The sequence below is a fragment of the Diabrotica virgifera genome, chromosome 3, assembly GCF_917563875.1.
Source record: "Diabrotica virgifera virgifera chromosome 3, PGI_DIABVI_V3a".
Taxonomy (NCBI): Eukaryota; Metazoa; Arthropoda; class Insecta; order Coleoptera; family Chrysomelidae; genus Diabrotica; species Diabrotica virgifera.
Window position 1 is genome coordinate 6347348 of NC_065445.1, and position 27056 is coordinate 6374403.

Sequence of the window (27056 nt, forward strand, 5' to 3'; positions counted from 1 at the left end):
ACTTCTACCTCTTCCCATATCCCATCGATTTTTCAAAGTATTTTCATCTCTGCTGTTTCTAGCATTCTTTCTGTCCTTTCTGTATCAAGTCGTGTTTCTGCCGCGTATTTATGTCATTATTGGTCTGATAACTGTTGTGTAAATTGCGCCTTTCACTTCTTTTCCAATATTGGTGTGGTAGTTATAAACACGACAAGTGTCGAATCAAGTTCTGAACACACGGATAGTGATATATTTCAACTTGTCAAAAATATGTCCTATGTATAGTATTTTTACTACAAAAGCGATATTACGTAGGTCAAAATTTTTGACGTAAGAGAACTGTCAAAACATTAGAATGTGAATTTTCATTATTGTCATGTTTATTATAAACATGGATATAATGAAGAGTCACATTCTAATGTTTTGACAGTTCTCTTACGTCAAAAATTTTGACCTACGTAATATCGCTTTTGTAGTAAAAATACTATACAGTAGTAAAAGTGATCTCTTCATTAGTCATGAATTAGACAATTCGACTGGAAGAGGAATTGTTCGTTTTCATGTATTTTATGTGTATATTCAAAGTGTAGTCTTATTTCTTTAGTTCTCAAATTAATAAGCACGTTAAATTTCATTTGTATTATGTATTTTTAATTATCTTTGGTGTCAATTTCATAAAGAAATGTGAACAGTTAACAACATTATTACTGTTTAACAAATATTGAACCATAATTTAAAAATAAAAGTTTACTCATTAATTTCTATTGCGCCGCCTATGTTTTACAAACGGTGCCGACAATCGGTGTCAAATTTTGTTTTTATACTGGTCCAACTGACATCGTAAGAACTATACCTACCTATTTGGAAAATTTAAAAAGAACTTACCAAAATAGTATGTAATGCTTTGATTTACATAATTTGATTACCATCAAAATTTCTATCAATATTCACCTAATATATTGTTTTCTTACTCTATGTTTTGTTGTATTTTAATATTTCTTTCAATTCTAAATAATTTCAATTCAAAATCAAAATAATTTGGTTAAATTCAGAACCGTCAAAAGTTTAATCCGTTTAGTCAGTTGATCTTCGCACATGATGACACATGGTCTCCGTGGCTAAAAGTTTAAGGTGAATGAATTTCAATACTAACTGCGCTGATAAGCGAATTCGAACCCCAATGGAAACTTTTATTTTTTTATTTTTTTTATACATCCCCTTAAATCCCCCATCTTAACAACCCCTTAAAGTTTCTCATACTTATTTAAAAACACCCTGTATTGATGAAGACCATGGCTAGTTGTTAAAGAACTTTTTTATTATCCATAATAAGCGAATGAATCAAAAAACAGATTGTTAAGAAAACCTGAGGCTATAGTTGGGTTTTAATTTCAGTATTTTATAAATGCTAGAATATTCCACAGGGTGTAGCGAACTTTGAGAGAGAAAAAAACACAAAACACACGAGTACACCCGGTATACAATAACAATTTACCTGTCTAATACCAATATTATTACAGCGATATTGTTAAAGAAAAAGGCTATAATGTATTAAAAAATCACTTAAATCAGACAACAGGTTTAGGAAATTCGATACATCAAACATGACCCATTTCTAAGGTGTCCGGATTTTTTTTGACCAGAAGTGTACGGAATGGGACGTTTCGATGCCGCCGGTTCATCGCCGGCCGTTTCGATGCCGCCGGTTCATCGCCAGTCCATTTCATCGCCGTCATATCTCGCATTTCCTAGAATTCCTAATTAATACTAAAAATAACTAATAATTGTAACTGTCGAAAATTCGGAAATATATCAGATAGCGATTAATTGACTGGCGATGAATCGGCCGGCATCGGCATCGAACTGGCGGCATCGAAACGGCGGCGATGAAACGTCCTAGACCCGAAGTGTATATTTTATACAAATTGTTTTTTTTTTTGTTCTCTGTAGACTGTTTACATGTGACATTTGTTTCAAGAAAGTTTTCTCCCTTTACTTGTCATTTATAGATGTACATATCCGATTAAATTTATATCTTCAATTTCGTTATGAGTTACGAGTACACAACGGAAGATCTTTTTATACATCAAAGTATGAGTCTGACATTTGCTATTTCGATTCCCAACGTCATCCTTCGTCAACGTCAACTGCTGACCGCCAAGTTATTGTCAACCGGTGTATCGATCGTCGAAAAGCCGGAAGCTGGATGTTCGTTGACGGTGAAATATCGGTCGAATGCCACAGAATGGAGCTGGGCCAGATCGTTGCAAATAACGATCCGATTCTTTGTTAAGAATTGATGCAAGTCTTTCATTTTTCTATTTATTGTTTTAAATATTGCTAAAGGTACGATTCCGACACCGACTGCAGACGACAGACGGCAACTGCATACGGCAATTACAGTTGTTACCATGACATACGTATTTACTTTGCACTATTAATTTGTATAATTATTAGCAACTGACGTTCGGCCGGACAGCAATTGAGGTTAGATGACGGAATCAGTCTTATACAAATTAGTAATGCAAAGTAGTGACGTCTGTCATGGCGACAACTGCAACTGCCATCTGCAGTTGCCGTCTGCTGCCTGCAGTCGATGTCGGAATCGTACCTTAAACATCAATGCATAGGACAGGGATTACATTTAAAAAAAAATTAAAGTTATACTTCTTGACGCGAATGGGAAAAATGTTGAGAGTGAATTTTTACGATGCGCGCACACCGACAGAAAAAAGAATAGTCTGAACTTAGTTGCTAAACCTTTCATAAGTTACGTATCAGTGTTTTTACGTATTCGAAGTTACGTATCAGAAAAAAGAATAGTCTGAACTTAGTTGCTAAACCTTTCATAAGTTACGTATCAGTGTTTATACAGTATTGGAAATCTTTTTTCGGAATATAGCAACTTTCAGTGCAATAAGTTAGATTATGGATTTGCAACTAGACAGTGTAAATTTCAACAACGTCGCGATGTTTCATATTTAATTTATTTGTTCGAATGCAGTGAACTGAGGTGCCTCATCGGATTGCATCGTTTGTGCGATAGCCAACAGTAAAGGGATTACAGTCGAACAAACGAATTAATTTTAAAACATCGCGACGTTATATTAAAATATACACTGGTTAATTACAAAGCAGATGTCCCAGTTCGGTGGAGTCGAACAAATAGTCTAAGAGCTAGAGCCGAAAAATCATCGTCATAAGTAATATTGTAACGGACAAAGAAATCACTTCATGTGATGACGTGCTGGACCGAACACCGGGATAACCCAAGGACCTCGTTGCTCAGAGTCGGGAGCGTAAAAATGGGGGGGTTCGAATTTAGATCTTAAATAGGGTAGCTGGGAGGTTGAGATGAGGCTAAGACAAGACAAACGATACGGAATACATAAGACTAGAAGTTGGGCGCTGTTTAAATTTTTACCACTAAATTTATAAAGGAAATACATAAATATAAAAATAACATACCTGTAAAAAAAGACACAAAAAATATACACATAAAAATAAGAAATTTATACTGGACTTCATAAAAAAATAGTAAATCTTAAAAAACATTATTTACGATACTAAATAATTTTAATATGTATTATAATATATTACATGTCCCTACTCTTAACGGTGTTTACAGGAATATCATGCATTAAGTGTAATATCCTATTAATGGGACCGTGGTCTCTGATTGAACTAATTGATCAAACGCAATATTTAAAGAAACTTTAATAGAAAATGAAAGATAATGTCTAAATAAGTTAAATTTGATGAATGAAGTCAACAGGCCAAGAGGCCTAATATAAAAAGAAGAATATTTTTTGTATTAAATAATTACAATGATGCAAAAAATGTTATTTATTTGTTGCTTCTTTTTGGTCGTGAACGGAATCGATTCTTCTAGTTTCTTTTGCATCCCGGATCTTCGTTGAAAACCGACTCACCTCTACTAAAACCCATTAATCCGTCGTTTCTCTATTGGAAATTTTATAAATACATAACTAATTAATTTGACAAAGCATTGCAACTACGTTCAACGTTCATGCATTTTCATTAATTATTTTACCAAGATCTATGACACTGATGGCCTCTATTTTTTATTTAAAACTTAACTGCCAGTCGCAGTAGAAAAGCGTCTCTGGGCGATTGAGGCTAGACCATTTAATCAAGCAACAAAATTTCATTTTATATAAAATGGCAGCGTAATCATCAACGGAGGTGGATTTATAAAATCATCTTCTAGATACAAAGACTTCAGAAAATGGTATCAATTACAGACTTTTACTATTTTTATTAATGCTGTATTCTGTATTTATACAGTTTCATTGGTTAATAATTAATCTATTGCTATCTAGTCCAGGGCACATCTGTAAAAATATCCTACATTTCACTGTTGAGAGCTGACTCATACTTATTTTGTAGAAATCGCTTGGAAATAACTCATATAATATTAATTGAGTTATCCTCTCACTCAACAAGGTCCGGAACATTGATTGAAAATAAAAATGTCAAAAAATGATGAAAAAATTCAATTTTTTTCTTCGTTTTTTGATTGTATTAAAAGTCTTCATTTCCGAGAAAAGTTGTACTGACATAATAGTGTAGGAAACAGAGTTTGAACCTCGCAAAATGGACACAAGTCCGGTTTTATTTTTTTCTGGTGTATCAAGGGGTGCTTATTATGCGACTAACATTTTCTTAACAAATTTCGCCTTGGAACCCCCTTTTCATCCCTTTAAAGGGGGTAATTTGTGGTTTTTGCGAAACATAGCCCTTCCTGTACGTTTTATAAAAAAATTTACTTAATATTAAAATTTACTTAATATTTCCTACTATTTATTTCCCAACAGCACATGTCTATCGCCCACCGTTTAGCGGAGGTGACGCCCCAAAGTTGCCAAATTTTTAAAAAAAGATGTTTTAAAAAATTTTCAGCGATCATCCATGTACTGGTGTTATTTACACATTTGTATAATACACCCCCATATTTTTCCCGGAACCACCCCAAAAAAAGGAATTAATACAGAAAATAATCAAAAATTGATTTTGGGCCACCACTGTGGCTTTAGGGTGCAAAGAAAAGAAAATATGCATAGGTCATAATGTGTAGCAGACAGTGTGTTCTTTTATTTTCCATAAGTACGTTATTAATAAAATGAATAGGTGATGAAAAAAAAAACAAAAACTAGAGCCCGCTAAAGCATTTCTGAGGTTTACGGCGCCACTGTGCCGTAACGGTTGCTTATAAGAAACAAAATGCATAGGACCTTAATTGTAGAGAAACTAGTGGTCTTTAATTCTGTATAAGTTTTGTTTTAAAAAAATGCACAGGTAATAAGAAAATCGTAAAAACATGCTCTCCAAGGGATATGGGTAGTTTCTGCAGTTTATTTTCAAGGATAGGGGTGCTTTCCGCAGGAATGTTGCAATAATCATATGTATTTATGAAAAACCCTATTGATGGAGCATATGTCCATATGGGCCAAAAAACAAAAAAAAATTGAACCCCCCTTTATTTAATTTTTTTTGCTACAGGGGTTGCATCAAGAAATCGTTTTTGGTGCCCATGCATGGGTAATAAGAACGTGCACAAAATAATATATGAATCATTTTTAATGTTGTTCTGAAGCTATTTCCTTGTGGCATTTTTATGATTAATTATTTATATGGGAAATAAGCCACAATTAAAATGAAAAAAATAATTTTATTAACGTTTCGACGCCCAAATCGGGTGCCGTTGTCAAAATACAAAATATTACTAAAATAAACTAAAGTGTTGTTGCTAAGCAAAAAAAATTCTTCTAATAATTTATTTAATCTCACTCATTTATATTGGCAATTCAGACATATATTATACATTTTAAAGTAGAAGACTTTAAAATGATATTGCCAATATTTATGAGTTGCGTTCCTGGGACGACTTACTGAAAGATAGTTCATTCGATTACATGAAATTAACCCCAACTCAAGAATATCCGTCATAAAAAATTATAGCATGTGATATGTCTTTAAAAAGACAACCAAATGCAACGACAGTAAAATTCTCGCGTTAGAGACTTCATAGTAAATCACAAGGGAAAACCAGGAAAAAAAAAATATTATTAATAATATTTATAATTTAAACATGTTACAAGTCAGAATTTGGTATTATTTTTTAAGAGTAAATTAATGTAAGACCAAATACTTACGATATCGGGATAGTATCACAGGGTTTTTCCTGGTTTTCCCTTGTGATTTACTATGAAGTCTCTAACGCGAGAATTTTACTGTCGTTGCATTTGGTTGTCTTTTTAAAGACATATCACATGCTATAATTTTTTATGACGGATATTCTTGAGTTGGGGTTAATTTCATGTAATCGAATGAACTATCTTTCAGTAAGTCGTCCCAGGAACGCAACTCATAAATATTGGCAATATCATTTTAAAGTCTTCTACTTTAAAATGTATAATATATGTCTGAATTGCCAATATAAATGAGTGAGATTAAATAAATTATTAGAAGAATTTTTTTTGCTTAGCAACAACACTTTAGTTTATTTTAGTAATATTTTGTATTTTGACAACGGCACCCGATTTGGGCGTCGAAACGTTAATAAAATTATTTTTTTCATTTTAATTGTGGCTTATTTCCCATATAAATAATTAATCATGAATCATTTTAATAAAGGATATGGTGTGTGAAGGATTCCAAAAAGATCACTTTCTTTATTAATTCTCCTTTTTTTGAGTGGTTCCGGAAAAAAATGGGGGTGCATTATAGAAATTTGTAAATAACACCAGTACATGGATAATCGCTGAAAGTTTTTTTACTCTAGCATAGGCGGTTCAGATGGTATAAAAAGGGGTTTTTTAAAATGTAACACCCTGTAATTAAAAAATTTGCAATTGCCCTTAAATGAAACCTATACCAAAAAATCAGCCACTTATTTGTGATTAATTGTCGCAGGGTATATTCTTAATTTTTAGTACAGTTAAGGAAAAATAATTTTTTTAAAAACATCTTTTTTAAAAAATTGTCAACTTTGGGGCGCCACCCCCGCTAAACGGTGTGTGATGGATATATGCTGTCGGGAAATAAATAGTAGGAAATATAGTCCTCTTGATTTTACTATGAAGTAAATTTTTTGTAAAACGCACAGGCAGGGCTACGTTTCGCAAAAACCACAAATTACCCCCTTTAAAGGGATGAAAAGGGGGTTCCCGGGCAAAAATGTTTAAGACAATTTGTGTGTTAGGAGTGTAGATACATATTACACCTATATGCTAATTATCTTTATCTTTTGGTTATCTAATACGACTTATGCCCTAGAGCATGTTTTGAACCATTTAAATTGCTCAGTCCACCAACACAAGATCATTTTGCGTTAATCACACTGTAAAGTGTAAATTAGAATGCCTAAGGGTCCTTCCGTACTAACATACACGTATATACAGACCACTTCAAAACATTTTTTTAATTTGTTAATCAAACAAAAAATCCGGCAAGGGTTTTTTACGGAATTGCATACTTCAATCTCCAAGCAGGCCAATGTGGGTGTCAGAACAGACAATGATGTATAGGTTTTTTGGTAAAGAATTGTCTGAAATAAAATACTAAAGTTGGGTCTGCTGGATAAAGGAAAACGAAGGAAAGTAGCCAAGGTAAACAAACGTTATCTGTTCCGAAGAGCTTGTTTAAAGTTTTACAATTTTTAAGTGGAAAAAAGCACTTTTCGGCATATATAAATTTTAATTCAAATTTTTAGCATACATTGCACATACAGGGTGTTTCAAAAAAATAAAAAAATGTAACACGGACTCCAGGATAAATCGGACTGTCCCTAAACACAAAAAAAGAAACAATTTATGGTAATCACAAAAGCTCAACAGCGCCAAGAAAGCATAACAATACATGGAGAACAAATTAAAAAGGTTGAAAAATATAAATATTTGGGTAAAATAATTAATGAAACTAATGAGTACACAGAATAGATTAAAGCAAGAATAGGACAGGCAAGAAATGCTTTCAACAAACTGAAAAAAGTACTCTGTAGCAGGGACATTACAATTTCTTTAGAGATAAGACTTCTGAGATGCTACGTGTTCTCCGTATTATTCTATGGGTTGGAGGCTTGGACATTAAAGAAGGATGTTTCGGATAGATTAGATAGATTAGAAGCCTTCTAGTTATGGGCCTACAGAAGAATATTAAGAATAAGTTGGATGGATAGAGTCACGAATATCGAGGTGTTGAGAAGAATGGGAAAAGATAAAGAGGTTTTAAATACAATTAAAGTTATAAAACTGCAATATCTGGGACATGTTATGAGGGGCGACCGTTATAACTTGTTACAATTAATAATACAAGGCAGAATACAGGGTAGAAGGAGTCGCGGAAGAAGATGCATCTCCTGGTTGAACAATTTGAGAGCTTGGTTTAATTGCACTTCTGCTGATCTCTTTAGAGCAGCGCGGTATCGAAAGTGCGAATTGCCGTGATGGTTGCCAACCTTCTTAGAGAAGATGGCACATGAAGAAGAAGAAGGAAGCATAAATCTGAACTTTTCACTATAATAGTCGAGGAAATGAAGCATTTTGGCTCGCAATTTTTTCGTCCAGCATGGATTTACTTGAAATTTTCACAGAAGGTAGGGAATAGTCCAAGGATCATTTTCTATATCATGCCGCTGTACGCTAAAACCTTGGGGGTGGTTGCCACCCCATCTCGGGGGCGGGAATTTTTTATTACTTTTTAACTATGCAAAACGATGTAAAAAGTGATTATAAGAAAAAAATGTTTTTTACATTTTCTTAGTAAAACTAATATTTTTCGAGTTATTCGCGCTTGAAAGTAACAGTTTTTCGATGAAAAAATCGTTTTTTAGAGGGTTTTTTGAGAATACCTCGAAAAACATGTATTTAATAAAAAAAACTGTAGATATCAAAATTGTATCTTTTAGTAACACAAACCAAATTATTTTTCTGTAATATCGCTAAGACCAATACAAACCGAGATACGGCATGTTAAAAGTTAGCTTTTTTCGTCAAATGCATGATTTGAAATATTCAAAGTAAACTAACGGAAAAACTTTGCATTTTTCGAGGAAAACTTAAATAATCTTTTTTCAAGTATACAGTTATGCCTTTCAAAAAAAAAATAATAAAAAGTTTCTAGTATGAAAAGTAAGCGACTTATGATCAAAAAAAGGTCGGTACCTGCTTTTTTCTATGAAAAAATCAGTGAAAACAATCCCCTAACTACCCTCCTGATTAAAAATTGGTCTTCACCTTTCTGTAATTCCATTTATATCTGTATTATCAATAAACCCAAGAAGTTTTACCTATTTAAAAGGCCTAATTTTAGAAAAATTAGAGTTTAAAGAAAAATTAATTTTTTGGAATCTCCCATTCTTCACCTTTTACTTCAAAATATCTCCGAAAATACTGGAGACACGAAAAAAATGATAGATGTGATAAATTTAGCTTCTTTAATAACTAAAATTTTCTTGTGCATAGATTTTCATTACAGTGAACAGTTAGCGAGATATAGCTGTTTAAAACCTCTATTTACGAGCAAACACCCCCTTATTCGAGCCCTTTAAACCCACCCTAATTAAAAACTGAGGGATCTTACGGAATTTAGTTTACACAGTCTTATAACTCTTCAAAAATCCTACAAAGTCGTTTTTGAAAAATCTTTTCACTGTCAAAAATGAAGGAGCTATGTTTATAAAACGAATTTTTTTTTCGAAAAATTCGGATAGTCCGCTTATGGATAATTTTCAATGTATGTATAATAGCACAGAACCGGTTCGTATACTGGAAGATGACTGAAAAACTATTTGTATTTGTATTTGTACATATTTGTAAATTCGTACTTTTGTGTAAATAAATGTTTTTGTAATTCTTTATTTCTCCTTTTTTTCTGTGTAGACCTATTAAAATATCTACTTATAAAAACTGTAATGTTATTAAGGGTGGTTTTTAAGGGTTGAAATATTATGATATATCCTAAAGTATAAAACAATGATTATTTAACCAATCAAAACCAAATTTTAACCATATTAAAGTATACAATGTTTTTATATAATTTTTGACAATAAGGGGTTGTTTACACCCCTAAAAATAATCAACGCCCTTAAGCATGATATAGAATATGAAGTACAGGGTGAGACGATCCTAATCCCAAATTTTTATGTAAATCGATGCAAGCCGAAATTATTCTTTTAGGATACGTAAATTTTTTATATATAGCTCCAACAAGGGTTGTTTTAAGGGTTGAAATATTATGACAGTATAGCTTAAAGCATAAAACATTCATTATGTAACTAATAAGAACCAAATGTTGACAATATTAAAGTTTAAAATGTTATTTTATAATTTTTTACATCTAGGGGTAGTTTTTACCCTTACAAAACCAAAAGCGTACAACGGCTCAATATAGAAAATGAACTAGAGGGTGTAATGAGCCTAACCCCAAATTTTTGTACAAATCGATGGTGGACGAAAAAATTGCGAGGTTTTGCCATTTTTTCAGCTTCATTTCCTCGACAATAAGAGCTGAGATAATACCATTTCTTAGTTATAGTTGTAAGTATATGATGGGATGTATGAGGAGAATGTTACATCATGGAAATAATTAATTAACCATGTCACCTATTTGTAGACGTAATCTGTTTTATTGTTATTAAAAAGGGCATATTAAAATTGCGTCGTTTTTATAGAGCCATATTTCATGTGAGCGAGTGCACTAAAGACCTCGCAAGACCTTTCCTTTGGCCAATCTGAAAATTATGTTCTAGCGTGCTGTATAATGTTTTACGGTCCGTTTTTATGCCCCTCGGGCTTTTTTTCGACTAACCATATTCCGTTGAGCTTTTTATGGATCCTAAATCAAGTGTTTTGTTATTTCTGGGTTTCTTTCTCTCTGCACATAGTTGTATATTTGAAGGATTGTAAAACATCAGGCTCCACGCTATTTGTCATCGCTTACCTAACCGATTCTGAACTTTGAAGTTGGTAATCCTATTATCTGCCCCCATCTACGGAAACTCTGCCTTTGAACGTATTTAAACGCAAACTAAAAAAAGTTCAAAGCGAAAAGGTACTTAAAGTTGAAAATGTTGAATTTAAAAGCTGTTCAGATGAGAGGAGATTGTACAGAGAAGGTGTCTATGCACGAAAACTGTTAAAACATGAAAACATTAGCTGTATAACGAGGAATATTTGGTTTTGATGTTACACATGTTTTAATTATCAACAGAATACAACAAGGAAACATAAATCAATTAAATAAAAGTAGACGGTTTCGTTTTGATTTAATTCTGAATTCAAATTTATTTATTAATATTAATCAAAAATTATTATTTATTTTGAAATTTTCTAAGCAACCAATAAGGACAGACATATACAGCGAACGCCATATTGAAGTTTTTTATACGATTTATGAATTTCTTACTCTCAGATTTGTTTAAAATGCTTAACTTTTTGGTAATAGACGACAAAAGTGAAAATTTACCGTTTTTTGATCTTCATTTGTTTATAACTATGTATATCATCAAAATCGGCTGCAGGAAACATATAGGTTATTAATATAGATGTCCATACTACTCAAAAAAATTTGGTTTCGGCCTGTAGGGGGATGTGTCACGAGAAAAATCTTATTTCTCTGGACTAAATAGGACACAGAGTTTATTTAATCATCATTATCATTAAATCTCTCTACTTATGCATGATCCATGTCTAGTTATCTCTATTTTTCAAACTTCCTTGAACTGGGAAATACATTTATAAAAAAACTCAAGAAACCCGTTATACAGGGTGTTTCATTCGGAAACGGAAATACTTTAATGGTGAATAGAGGTCACCGAGCCGGTTCTAGATATACTACATTTTTTGCCCTACCTACTTTTATAACCGAGTTACAGGGTGTTTAATCAATTTTGCACATTTCTTTCCTAAGCCATAACTTTAGAACCACCCTGTATATTTTTTTGATATTTGGTACACATTAGGGTGGTCCAAAAAACTTAAGTTTTTTTAGAGACCTAGGGACCCTCCCATGTTGTTATATCTAATAAAAGAATAATCTATGCTAAATCTTAACACACTAGAACATATGGAAGGCAGTGCTCAACAACATTTAGTTTTCATAAATTTCCGTAAAACACTTAATTTAGAAAATGTTTGTTTTTCAGGATTCAGAAGTTAACAAAGCTGTTGATCTCTTTATTACAGTTGATATTAAAAAATAAAAAAAGCTCGATGATAAAGTCATTGGTATGGCCTTTGACACAACAGCCGTCAATACTGGTCGTAAGAGTGGTGCATGCACTTTCCTTGAAAATAAGCTGAATAAAGAACTTCTATGGTTGCCGTGTCGCCATCACATAATGGAAATAATTTTGAGCAAAGTATTTGCATTATGTTTGGGACCTTCAAGCACTCCTGAAATTCCCATATTTAAAAGGTTGAAGGAATCATGGAATTCAGTTGATCGATCAGATTACACACCATTAATTTTTCCCCCTGGAGAAGCTGAGTTAAAAAACAGTGCCATCGAGTCCTTGCTACATCATCTTAGTAAGAAAGACCAGCCTCGAGGTGACTACCTCGAACTTATTGAACTGAAGCTGTTGGTGTTAGGACAACCAATAGAAAAATTTTACGGGAGAGCACCTGGGCCTATACACCACGCTCGGTGGATGGCTAAGCTTATTTATGCATATAAGTTGTACCTTTTAATAGGTCAAGGAGTTTACCATCTCACAAACAAGGAGAAAGAAAACGACAGATTTATCCGTTTCGGTGCACTTGTGTATGTGAAAAACTGGGTTGAGGCTCCAATCAGCGCCAATGCAGGTTTCATCGACCTAATTTTTTGGAAAGGGGCTAGAAAATGTGTCATTGATGAAGATATAGCTAAAACTATCAAAAAAGCCTTGAAGCCACATTTGTGGTACCTATCTGACGAAATGGTCGAATTATTACTTTTTTCCAATAAAGTGAGCCTTGAAAACAAAGTGAGCATAGTGAATAAGATGTCTGTCCCGGCACCGCCAAGGATGATCAGAGGAAATGCCGATTTCCTAAGTGATGAATGTGAATTGGCAGATTTTGCTAATAGTAGAACAATGTTGTTGTTTACTAAGCTAAACATTATGCAAAGCTTTTTAAACAAGCACCAAAGTGAATGGGAACAGGACTCAGTTTAAAGAGGCAAAAAATACAGTAAATAAAATCAAAGTGGTAAATGGCATCTCAGAAACAGGTGTAAAGCTATTTCAAGATTTTAACAAACTCATAACAAATGATGAGGACGAAAAACAACTGCTACTGCAGATTGTAGAGGCTAATTATTGAAAACAAGTCCCGACTGAGCCAACAAAGAAGGCCGTTCTAGAAAACCTACAGAAACCATCCATTTCCAAAGACAAAATTTAAGGAGTTTATTTTTATTATGGTCTTCACTACAAAATGTACTTATTTTAAACATGGGTTCCAATGTAAAATAAACAAATAAATTAAGTTTTTCTATCCTAACATGTCTTGTGATTTTTTCAAAAATCGATAAAAATATTCCTGTTTTCATTATTTAAACAGTATTGAGCACTGCCTTCCAAGTGACTTATGGTTTTCATATTTTGGCTCCTTAATTCTTTTATCAATTTGAAAAGAATTGGGAGGCCCCTTGGCTTTTACATTCAACTTGAGTTTTTCACATAAGATCTTGAACCACCCTAGTACACATATGTCTCATTCAAAACCCAAACGACCGACATACTAACCATAAGAAAAATCCAGGTCCGGATTAACAAAAAATTATTAAGTAATTGTGACCTTAAAACAACACCCTGTGTATTCAAATTTTGAAAATCTGTTTGCATATTTGAAAAAAACACAAAAAAGTAAGTTTAATGGTTTGCTTTAATTTTTCGGCCAGACAATTTTATGACTTTAATTTAGAAATTATATTGAATTTTTTAGGAACTCTGACATTAAAAAGCAGGTATTACTAACTTTTAGTTATAAATTATTAAAGTTAATGAATAAATACCCATTTTAAAAATAATCAATACTTATTTACCACATTGGAGCGACCCAATTACTAATGACAAGAAAAATCCAGGTCCGGATTAACAAAAAAATATAAAGTAATTGTGACCTTGAAACAACACCCTGTATATTGAAATTTTGAAAATTTGTTTGCGTATTTTAAAAGAGAATCGAAAACTGCGTTAAAAGGTGAATGTCAAATTTTTGCGCAGATAATTTAATTACGGCAATTTTGAAATCATATTGATTAATTCTGTCAAGCTCACAAGAAGCTGCCAGAAAAATGAAGAACAATCCCAATGTAATTAGAAAATCGATTCGAAATCTTTTAAAACGAGCAAGGAAATGCATCGAACACAATGGCGGACATTTTGAGCAACTGTTAAAGTTCAAATATTTTTAGATTATGTTAAATTGTTGAATTGTTTTAACGAATTTTTTTTATTAGATATAGCTGTTTTTGTAATTCTTTACTAAATCATTAAAATGTCCCAATTCTCGCATCTAATTTTTAATGATGTGCATACAACTACAAATCCAAAGAATCCATGAAGCCAGCGTAGTAAATAAGTATTAAGTATTTTTAAAATAATTATTTATTCATTAACACTAAATTATTAAAAGTTAATAATGCATACCTGGTTTTTAATCTCAGAGTTTTTTAAAATTTCAATATAATTTCAAAATTTATGTAATTAAATCAACGGCGAAAAAATTAAAATGAACCTTTAATCACAGTTTTTTATGCTCTTTTAAAATGCGCAGACAAATTTCAAAAATTTCAATATACAGGGTGTTGGTTCAAGGTCACAATTACTTTATATTTTTTTGTTAATCCGGACCTGGATTTTTCTTGTCATTAGTAATTGGGTCGTTCCAATGTGGTAAATAAATATTGATTATTTTAAGAATGAGTATCTATTCATTAGCTTTAATAATGTATAACTAAAAGTTAATAACACCTGCTTTTTAATGTCAGAGTTCTTAAAAAATTCAATATAATTTCAAAATTAAAGTCATAAAATTGTCTGGCCGAACAATTTAAGCAAACCATTAAACTTACTTTTTTATAATTTATAACACAAATACTTTATAATTTTTTGTTAATTCGGACCTGGATTTTTCTTATGGTTAGTACGTCGGTCGTTTGGGTTTTGAATGAGACATATGTGTACCAAATATCAAAAAAATATACAGGGTGGTTATAAAGTTATGGCTTAGGAAAGAAATGGGCAAAATCGATAGAATACCCTGTAACTCGGTTATAAAAGTCGGCAGGGCAAAAAATGTAGTATATGTAGAACCGCCTCAGTGACCTCTATTCACCGCTAAAGTATTTCCGTTTCCCAATGAAACACCCTGTATAAGAAGTTTTACAAAGCATAGTAAAAATCACTAAATTATGTATATAATAAAAAACTTTTTCCGATCATTTAAAAATAATTCCCGATACAAATCGCTTGAAAAACTTTTACAGTTTCCAACTTTATATTATCTGTATTAATTACTTCCGAAAGAAGGCTAAAGTGCAATTATCTTTTGAAGCAGATACCTGATCCTGGTTTGGTTCTGCTAGTTTCCCGATAATTAATTTATTAACTTAGACCACTTCTTGACTAACTTGATCGAAAAGTTTGCTATTCCTGGCTTTAAGTTCCAAAACAAGTTTAAGAATTTTTAAAGATTGATCATCGATCAAGTTTAAAAATATTTTATTTTTTAATAGGAGACTACATATTTTCATAAGAGGAACGGAACAAAATGAAAAATTATGACACATTGTGTTTTAAATGTATTCATTTTTTTCGAATCCTGAGAAGACTAATAAGTATTTTTGAAAAATTTAAACGCAGAATGAAAGACTACGTTCTTACCGAGGGCCGAAAGTCCCTGAAAACTTCTATAATGTTTATTTTAATAAATTACAGGGGTGAAAAACTAAGAGAAAATTTAGTGTGATTTTTAATTGCAAATATTTTATTTAAAAGAAACTTTTCATTTATTCTAAGGGACTTTTGGGCCTCGTTAATAAACTAGTCTTTCATTCTGCGTTTAAATTTTTCAAAAATACTTATTAGTTTTCCCAGGATTCGAAAAAATGAATACATTTACATGGAAAATTTTGACATGCGTCAAAATTTTGCATTTTGCTCCGTTCCCCTTAATGTAATAAAATGTATGCAATCGTGTATAACCTGAAACAGAATAAAATATTAACTGTCTTTCATTTTACTATCAGTTTTACTCCTCGATGAAGATTTCATAAGACTGAAACGTACTTAATATGATTATGGTCACTTCTGAAATAGAACGAACTAACTGTCTTTCATTTTCATTTTCTATTCAAAATTTTCCACCCCCGAGAAGGGGTGGGAACCACCCTCAAGATAAAAGCGTACATTTGCATAGGGTAGACTTTGAATTAGGAGATAAGTAGAGGTTATTCCAAAAATTTCATTAAAATCCATGTAGTAGAATAGAATTCGGAGGTACTATCGTATTCATGCTCCCATTGACTGGCGTATAAACTCATAAGCACAATATTTAATAGTAAGAAAAAAAACAGAAAGAATATAAAAAATGATGATTACTTACATAGATCGATCATGCCGGAGAGAAAAAGTTTTCTGTTACAAAAAATTCCTATTAATAAATACTACCTTCAATAGACACACCCAATTAAGATTTTCCTTGGTGAGGAAAATCATAAATTCATAATAAATAAATTATCAGAAACAACAAGAGTGCTGAAGGGTGACACGTAGATTTGAAAAGCCGCTGCTGGTTCGCTCGCCATGCATTATTAATGCGATCAGAAAGGAATATTTTATTTATCATTTGATATTCACGACCCAAGACTTACTTTTACGATATTGAACGAGTAACTTTTATTGAGAAAAGTGCTTGATTGAGTTAGTAAAGATTATGTTGAGGTTAGTTTTGGTTTTGTAAATTTTTAATAGGCAAATACAGAAATACGAGGAAACGAGGAAATGAATAGGATATGAATATAATGTTTATAGGTCGGTTTGACAGGGGTGTACAATTTTTAGTTGTATTGGCGGCTTAACATCCCGTATTGCAGAAACGAAATATTTGCGGATATATGTTTATAAAGCAAACGTTCATTAGTATTTCATGCAGAATTACCCCTTAAAGTTTGTCGCACTTATTTAGAAACACCCTGTACTGATGATGAACATTGCTAGTTGTTAAAGTACCTAACTTTTTCATTATCGAACGTAAATAAATGAATAAAAAAACAGAATGTAAAGAAAACCTGAGGCTATAGCTGGGTGTTAATTTAAGTATTTTATAAATGCTATATTCCACAGGGTGTAATGAACTTTGAGAAAAAAAACACATTTTGATTGGTACACCCGGTATACAATAACAATTTTCCTGTGTAGCAACGATATTATTACAGCGATATTCTTAAAGAATAAGGCTATAACACATTAAAAAAATCACTTAAGTCGGACAACAAGTTTAGGAAATTCGAGACATCAAATATGATCCATTTTGTGGGGTGCCCGTTTTTCGTGACGGTCAGTATATATACAGAGTGGGCAAAAGAAAACAAGTCCACCTCGATATTTGGCAGTATTTATTAGATTTGGAGAAAATGATGAAACAGGTCGATTTTTGATTTAAGTGGGACACATTTTTACGGTACATACATCTGTCATTTGTCAACCCCCTTCCTTTCACTTCCCTCACCCCTTATTTTTAAATGGGGATAGGGGTTGTATGCTTGCTCATTTGAAATGTTATTCAATTCTCTATTCAGTAATATAAACATCATTATTATTTATACAGGGTGTCCAAGAAAAAAATATTTTAATTAAATTCATTGACACAAAAAGAAGAATTTATGTAATTTATTTAATTCAAAATACATTCTACTGCTGTCACAAAACGGAAAAAAAAATGTTTTTTGATAAATAAACATTGCTTTTTGCTTAATTTCAATGTTTGAATATTGAATTTAAGCAACAAACAATGTTTATTTATGAAATAAACATTTTTTTCTGTTTTCTGTCAGCAGTAGAATATATTTTGAGTTAAATAAATTACATACATTCTTCTTTTTGTGTCAATTAATTTAATTCAAAATATTTTTTATTGGGCACCCTGTATAAATAATTATGTCAATGTTAATATTAGTGAATAGAGAATTGAATAACCTTTCAAATGAGCTAGCACACGAACCCTATTTCCTATTTAAAAATAAGTAGTGGGAGATGTGGAGGGGAGGGAGTTGACAAATGACAGTTGTATGTACCGTAAAAATGTGTCCCTCTTAGAACAAAAATCGACCTGTTTCGTCATTTCCTTAAGATCTAATAAATACTGCCAAATATTGAGGTGGACTGTTTTCTTTGGCCCACTCTGTATATCAATATATAAAAAATAGAATAAGAAATATAACAAAAATAATATTATATTTTTTTAATACAAAGATTGACACTAACATTATACAAGGAGACTGAAACTATAATGCAAAGAATGCCATGCCCAAAGAAAGTTTAAGCATGGGCACAAAAGTGTGACATGATAAATTCACATTTAAGAGAGCGCAGAAGTACAGAAAGTGGAAGAATATTAAAATCACTAGGAAAGGAAAAGAGATATAATATCACCAATTACATCTGATAACAACGAAACCGATAATATCCTATATATTCTAGACTCACCTATATCCAAGCCTCATCTATACGAATAACATCAAAAGAAACAGAAGAGATATGTAAATCGTGGCCTGGTATGTCGCAAATGCATCTGGGCCAAGAAACATCCCTGCTGAACTAATAAAATACGGCACAGTAAAATTATATAAACGACTAGCCTAAATAGACCAGCCTAACTGTCCCAAACTTGCATTTACGAAGCAAAAATTCCAGAATCTTCTGGAATTCTGAAGAAGACATCATTCATATCTATCATAGTCAAGAAAAGCAGAAGGGACGACAGTGACAACTACTGCAAGACGAATTTGGAATGAATAAATATAGAAGCCGAAGAACAAGCTGATTCACGGCAGATAGATCAACTATTGACCAATTATTCTGCCTTACAGAGAATCTTAAAACAGGGAAGAAAAACAATATCCAATTAATAATAAATAGTAAACACAATATAAGTTATAAATTCCAACAAACAGAACAAGTGCGCTAATGTCTCTGTCACTGAAAATATTAAACATCACAATTCGTAGTAAACACGGTATCAAAGATATGTCGTACTGTTTATCCTTGTTTAATTTATTGTGATTTCTATGGACAAGCGGTTTAATTTTGCGATACTAGTTTCTGTGAGTAAAAAAGAGACCTAGTATAAAAAATGATTCGTGAATAATTTCATACATCTGCAAAGATATAATGGAAGAACTATACAATCTATGGCACTTACCTTTTAGTACAGATTCACGTACTTATTAGTCCTAGAACAAAACAATAATTAGTTATTGTTAAATTAGTTAAAATCAAACTTAACTGGTAATTAGTAAGTCTTTGAATTCAAAATTTTTGGATATTTTTTAATTTCTATTTCTTCCCTGATTGCTCGTTTTATAATATTTTTGTTGTTGTATTTTTTTTTTCATGAAGTGCTAGGATAAGGTCTTTTCATCTTAAATGTATTTTTCCAGTGTACGTATGTCTGATGTACGATTTATCCCAGTCTTTATAAGGTATCGTGTATTCCACTTGATTTTCCAATGCAATTTTTGCTTTTGCGATAAAGATAAACATAGAGCATCATTACAGTTACTTTCCTGATGAGAACAAAAGTGTTCGAAATGGTCCATAGAAAGATGGTAATGATCTCTGAATCGAAATTAAATATAATGCCTTTTATCTACCCACGGTTTTACTCACGTAGACCCCCATGTCTCTACATTCATCACCCTTTTCCTTGCAATTTTTAGAATGATGGGAATAGGTATAATAGAGAATCTGTTTCCGAACTAAGAAATCCAAAGATTTTATTATTTTTAAACATTTATTTCTTTGAAAATGGAGTCTTTTGGGTTTTGACATTTTATAAACATAATGATTTTGATAAAAAAAAGAATGAGTGTGTACTTTGTACGCACGTAAGAAGTTATACGGGCTACAAGATTTCTCAGACATAGTGACAAACATACGAAGTGAATTATAAAATACTTTAAATATTACTTATTATCTTATTCCCGAGGTAGAGAAGTCCAAATACATAAAAATTATAATAATAGTTATTTATGATATAAATGTTAAAACCACAATTTTAAGGCACGTATGTGAAATATTCTCTTCGCTCATTCTGAAATTCACATGAGTGCCTTAAAAATGTACTTTTTAACACCTATATCATACAATATGTTTTCTACAAACGCCTTATATATCAACAATTATAATTTATTCATTCTCTATTACAGGACAATACCTACAAAAACTTTTACTTGAACTTGACTGACATTCCATTTTTATATTTTTCTTGACATTACATCAAAACTATCTATACCGTCAATACGTACATCATAACAACTATAGAATAACATCTACTTTTATTTTTGTATATTCAAACAAATTTTAATAGTTTTTTTCTACAAACGTGTTAAAAATGCAATAATACAGATTAAATTAAATTAAAAAAACCTTTGAAACCACCTTTTTCAAATTGCGCAAGTTGTATTATTAATATTAATGTTAATAAATGAAATATAAATATTTTGACGTTTCATAATTTGACAATTCACATTTAATTGCAGTGCCTTAAAAATTTTAAAGCACTGGTGCTTTAAAGTAGCATTTTTAATGCTCCTATGGAGTGCTATAAAATGCATTTTTAACACGTTTATAGAAAAATATATTTAAAAACACTAATATATCCTTTCCACACCTTTTCTGAACTGATACATACATAAATTAAAACATTTAGTAACGAACTCCATACTGTCTGTGTGCGCATGCGCGCAGATTAATAAAATTTCACCCTCAATCGCGCCTAAAGAAGTATAACTTCAAAAAGAAATTGAAAAGTCTCAGATGCAGAATCCACCAATTTAATAAAAATTAAAATGGTAAATAGTAATTGAGACTTTTCGTGTTGAAAGTTCTTTCTGGTACATCCTTAATCTGCGACTTTTTCAATTAATAAGACCGCAGACGACGAATATAGAAAACGAAAAGAAAACCATCACATTCCGTTTTCATTCGTCTAGGAAAAAAGGACAGAAGAGGAACTTTCAGTACTCAAATCCGAGTAAAGATAGAAAAATATATCCCCTCTGAACCAACCATCCAACCCCCAACCCTCTGAATTGAAAACAAGCAAAACCATCATTTATTATTTTTCTATCTTTACTCGGATTTGAGTACTGAAAGTTCCTCTACTGTCCTTTTTTCATAGACGAATGAAAACGGAATGTGATGGTTTCCTTTTCGTTTTCTATATTCGTTGTCTGCGGTCTTATTAATTGAAAAAGTCGCAGATTAAAGATGTACCAGAAAGAACTTTCAACACGAAAAGTCTCAGTTTTAAATTACTATTTAGCATTTTAATTTTTATTAAATTGGTGGATTCTGCATCTGAGACTCTTCAATTTGTTATGAGATGTCGCTGTATCGCGTCCTAATGGGGAATTTGAATTATCTTTCAGATTCCCTTTAAATTGATGGTCCAACTATTTTTAGATTCAGAGGAGTGCACCCTAACGAACGCTGCTGAGGACACCTGAAATGGTAGAAACAGCCTGTCCAGCGGATGTGCAACCCTCTGAATCGAAAACAAGCAAAACCATCATTTATTATTTAAAAAAGAAAATTTTCATTGTAAAATTAAGAAGTATCTAAGATCCCTTATCAGGACTGTGACAAATCGGAAATCAGACAGACCAATTAAAGAATATTAGTCAGACGAAAAAAAACATCAAAATGCCATTATATATCCAAGCAAAGGAACAAGTGGTGTAGGAGAAAAGATGGCCGTAAGTGAAGATGAAAAATAAACGTTTGATATTTACATACAAACACTTGAATTAAGAAGAAGGAGACGACCGCACAGATCTCTATATTTTCCGAACCTCAAGAGCTTTAATTTCTTATAAAATATGCCAAGATGAACATCAAAGTCATCATCCAGCCTCAAAAGTCCACTGCTGAACATAGGCCTCCTCCCCTCGTTTCCAACCCCATCTATCCTGCGCCGCCCTCATCCAGTTTTTATTTACCTTTCTCAAGTCGTCAGTCCATCTTGTAGGCGGTCGACCGACGCTTCTCTTGTCTTCTCTTGGCCTCCATTCCAATAACCTCTTCGTCCATCGCCCATCTATCATTCTGGCTACGTGTCCTGCCCATCTCCACTTCAACCTGGCTATCCTCTCGATGACGTCAGTCACCTTTGTTCTTCTCCTGATTTCTTCGTTTCTGATTTTGTCTCGCAGAGTTATTCCTAACATTGACCGCTCCATTCTTCTCTGCGTGACTCTTAGTTTGGTAGCCGAGGCTTTAGTTAAGGTAAGTGTTTCTGATCCGTACGTCAAGACTGGGAGGACGCACTGATCGAATACCTTTCTCTTTAGACATGTGGGTAACTCACTTTTAAAAGTTTCTCTCAGTTTTCCAAATGCTGCCCACCCAAGACCGATTCTTCTCTTCAGCTCATGAGTCTGGTTATCCCTGCCAATCGTAATTTCATGTCCCAGGTATTTATATCTATCTACGAGTTCTATTTCCTTCCCACCAATACTGATGTTCTGGTTGGGTACAAAATTTGTCATTATTTTTGTTTTTGAGATGTTTATATTTAAACCTACATTTTCTGTAGCTACAACGAGTTCTTGTACCATCTCTCTTGCCATACCTAGATCCTCAGCTACTATGACTATATCATCGGCGAAACGTAAGTTGTTTAGGTATTCTCCATCTATTTTTATTCCCTTTGTCATCCAATCCAAACTCTTGAAAGCATGTTCTAAGACCGTATTAAAAAGTTTAGGTGACATTGGGTCTCCTTGTCTAACCCCCCGTTCTATTTTTATGCGATTACTGTTAGTATGTAATTTGACAGTGGTTGTTGCTTGTAAGTATATTTTGTGTAATAATTTTGTATACCTATAATCTAGCCTGCATTCTTTAAGCGCCTGTAATATTTTGCTAAGTTCAACTTTGTCAAAGGCTTTATGAAAATCGATAAAAACTAGAACTAGGGGTTTATTGTATTTCACTACTTTCTTTATCAGGGTTTTTATACTTTGTAGATGGTCATTTGTTCCGTAATTTTTTCGGAATCCTGCCTGTTCTCTTGGTTGATAAGTCTCTAACTTTCTTTCCATTCTCTTAACTATTATTCGCGTAAATAGCTTATATAAATGGCTGAGGAGGCTAATCGGTCTGTAATTCTCTAAATTGGCTTTGTCTCCTGCTTTGTGTAATAGAATCATAGTAGCGTTGTTCCAGTCTGTTGGAATATTGGCGTTGTGAAGGCAGATATTGAAAAGTTGTTTAATTTTTTCAAGTAGTATATTTCCTCCAATTTTTAGTGCTTCTGATACTATTCCATCTTCACCTGGGGTTCGATTATTTTTCATTTTCTTCAGAGCCTCTTTGATTTCTGATTTTGTTATATCGGGCATTAAATCCGATCCTTGATTTAATACCCCAGTTTTTACTGTAATTGGAGGTTGCGCATTGTCATCTTTTTTTCTTGATTTGTATAACTCTGTGTAGAACTCTTCGACTATTGTTAATATTTCATCTCTGTTTGTAGTTTCTTTTTTTCCAGTTCTGTTTCTTAGTTTGTTGATTTCTATTTTTCCTTTTTGTACGCTTACGTTCTTCAAAACTTTCATGTTCTTATTTTGCTCTATTGCTTGTTTTGTTTTTTCTACATTGTAGTTTCTTATGTCTTTTCTTATTGACTTTGTGATAGTCTTATCGTCACGATAACATCAAAGTGACCACTAAATATTAATTTTGTCGAAATTAATAAGGCTTTATCAAAAAATTCTCCAACGGCAAAACTATAGCATTTTAGCTCTCTCTGTAAATCACATTCAAACTAGCTACAAATTAACAAATACATACCAGACATTTTTTGCAAATAAAAATCCTTCGTCGAATAGACAGCAAAACATTTCTACGTACGTTTATATTTAAAAACTCTCTATTTGTCCAAAATAAGCGCAAATAAAGCCCAGAAAGAGACAAACTGGCGCGTTTATTACAACAAAATGAAGACTAATTTTCCCGGAAATTCTGATTTACAGAGAGAGCCACGACAAACCAGCGGGCGATCACCGTTTCAGTGGATATTGCTAAAAGGCCGTATTATGAATACAGAAAACAAAGCTGCCAGCCATAAATATGAGTTTAAAATGTTATTTTATACATGGTAGGTCCTTTTCTCCGTTTTTAACGTTTTGTTTAATTTTATTTACTTTTTTATTTCACCAATGACCCAGATCGATATGATTTCTTCATACTCATGTTAACAATGAATCTTTAATGTAATAAAGTGTCCCAAAACATGTGTTGACTTTTTGGTGGATGCGAACAACTGCGATTTGGTGAATGCACTCATAAGAATTAGCATGGACACCTCCACCAAATTCTAAGCTTCCTTCTGCTGATTTGAAAATACACCGGTTTTCGGTTGTACCGGTTTTTTTACTTACGGTTGAACCGTGCGGTTATCACCGGTCACAAAAACCGGTTATTACAAAGACCGGCATTCGGTTTTTTAATAGCCAATACCCATTAGGTTGCAATGTTTCATGTACATTGTACATTGCATTTTAGTTTGAGTTGCTTGTAGCAGGGCATATCTGGATTCATTTCGAATAATGTGTCAAGTATTGTAGCTGCTGAGATTTGATGATGGTCCCGGTTATTCTTCATTCTTATGAGGAGCTCCTCATTTAAGATACGTCAATCTACGAGGTCTTAAGTATTTTCCGATATAACAACATCTCAATTGCTTCCAATTTTATGCACATAAATATCTTCGTTCAAGCTCCACGATGTGCCTTCGTAAAAATGGACAGAAAATACGTAGCATCGCCGCATACCAAGAGCGAGGTTGTGGCTCTTGAAAGACACCCTCATCTGGATGAAAATGGATTTAGCTTTTGCGATGAGCGCTCTTATATACTATTTGTTAGTCCATTATACATTCATTATGGTGCCGAGGCAGCTGTAGTCCATAACCCTTTCTACTGGGGTCATATTGACGTAGATTTGACTTCTGTTATATTTTTCTTGCTAATTATCATGAGCTTTGTGCTCTATATTATTAGTAATCCACAATTTTGACACACTGATCAAAGTACAGTCGATCTATACTAGTCAAATCCGTGTTTATCCTTCAGTATACGAGGGTTAAAGAATAATTCAATTAAACATTATTGTATGTACAGTTTGTACATACAATATTATGTACAAGCTGTCCAGCTAATAGAGGCTTTTTTTGTCAGCTTATAGATGTTTCTCTGCAAATATATGAGGGTGGATTAAAATATATGGACGGCATAATATATAAAAAAACGTCCTCAGTTTTTCTTTGAATTCATTAGTTTTTTTTCCAGAGGCAACTTATCCGGTTTTTCACCGGTTATTACTTGAAAAAGAAAAAACCGGTTATAACCGGAACAAAAAAAACAACCGAAAAAACCGATTATTGTGGAGTAAAAAAAACGGTTTTAGGTTATAACCGGCAGGTTTTCCCATCCCTACTGCTGATTTCTGACTCATTGATGGTGGTGCAAAACTAGGCAAACATAATCAAACGACAAAGATAACTACAAGAATCCGAATGACTTAAACAGCAGCAGGAAGACTCAGTGATGTGTTGAAAAGCAAAGAGATACCAATAAATGTAAATAAAAGGGTATTCACCAGTTATATTCTACCAGTTATGACCCATGGAGATCGTGACACTTACACAGGTATCAGCCTGTAGATTGAAAACGACACAGAGGGCGATTGAACGAGCTATGTTAGGAGTATCTTTGAGGGAAAATGTATGAAATGAGGACGTGCGAAAAATTACGAAGGTGGAAGTTGTAATTGAAAGAATTGCGCAAATGAAATGGAAGTGGGTAGGACACGTGGCACGACAAAACATCGAAAGGTGGATGAGAAATAGTGTACATTGGAGACCACGAGAGCACAGTCGTGGTAGATGAAGACCTCAAAAACGATGGCTAAATGACATCAAAGCAAAAAATGGGAAGAAACTGGCAGCAAATAGCACAAAACAGAGGAAAATGAAGAGCTTATGGAAGACCTTTGTCCAGGAGTGGGTGCCAGCCATAAAATATCAGTTTAAAATGTTATTTTCTGCATGGTAGGTCCTTTTGTCTCTGTTTTTAGCATGTTAGTTATTTTTATTTTCCTGATAATTCCTCCACTGACCCAGATCGATATGGTTTCTGCATAATTATGTTAAAAGTGAATCTTTAATGTAATAAAGTGTCCCAAAAACATGAGGTGTGTTGTAACACGGTTCTCTTGCTGCACGGGTACGGGACCCGATTTGGGGGATGCGCCCATAAGAAATAACATGGCCGCCACCACCAAAATGTATGGTGCATTCTGCTGATTTTGATCCATTGTGATGGAGGTGCGACGGGTCGTTGGATCGTAACATATGAGACGTTGTTGGAAAGTGGAGGGAGTCTCTCTTCAATCCTGACCCCCGGAGGGAGTGTATGTGATGTCGTGTATTGTCCGTCTCCAAAGATCTCTGTTTCTACTCATTTCTTTTAACTTATGCATATTATTTGTAAAATATGTTTAAAAAGAAATATTAAAAAAAATAATAAAAAAATTAAACGAAAAAAATTTAAAAAATTATTAAATTCAAAAAATCTACTATCTAAAATAATCTAATAACTAAAAAAATATAAAAAAAATATAAAAAAATAAAAAAAAATTAAAGAAAAAAATCACCAAGAGGACTTAAACCTCCAAGGGGTTGAATCGGGTTGACATCTTATCGTAGTGACCAAAAAAAAAACAAAAAACAATACAAAAAAACAAAAAAAATACAAAAAGAAGGCATTTATTT

At 32.8% G+C, this 27056-nt stretch overlaps 1 protein-coding gene across 11 annotated transcripts in view; it reads right to left on the reverse strand.

Moving 5' to 3' along the window:
- LOC114326616 (hemicentin-2-like) overlaps positions 1 to 27056 on the reverse strand; it is a 1177760-nt gene that overhangs the window by 876612 nt on the left and 274092 nt on the right. For all 11 annotated transcript variants that reach the window (XM_050647788.1, XM_050647791.1, XM_050647781.1 and 8 more), the window contains one exon: positions 19419 to 19449. The gene's annotated coding sequence lies outside the window, so the exon portion shown is untranslated. The remainder of the gene's footprint in view (positions 1 to 19418; positions 19450 to 27056) is intronic.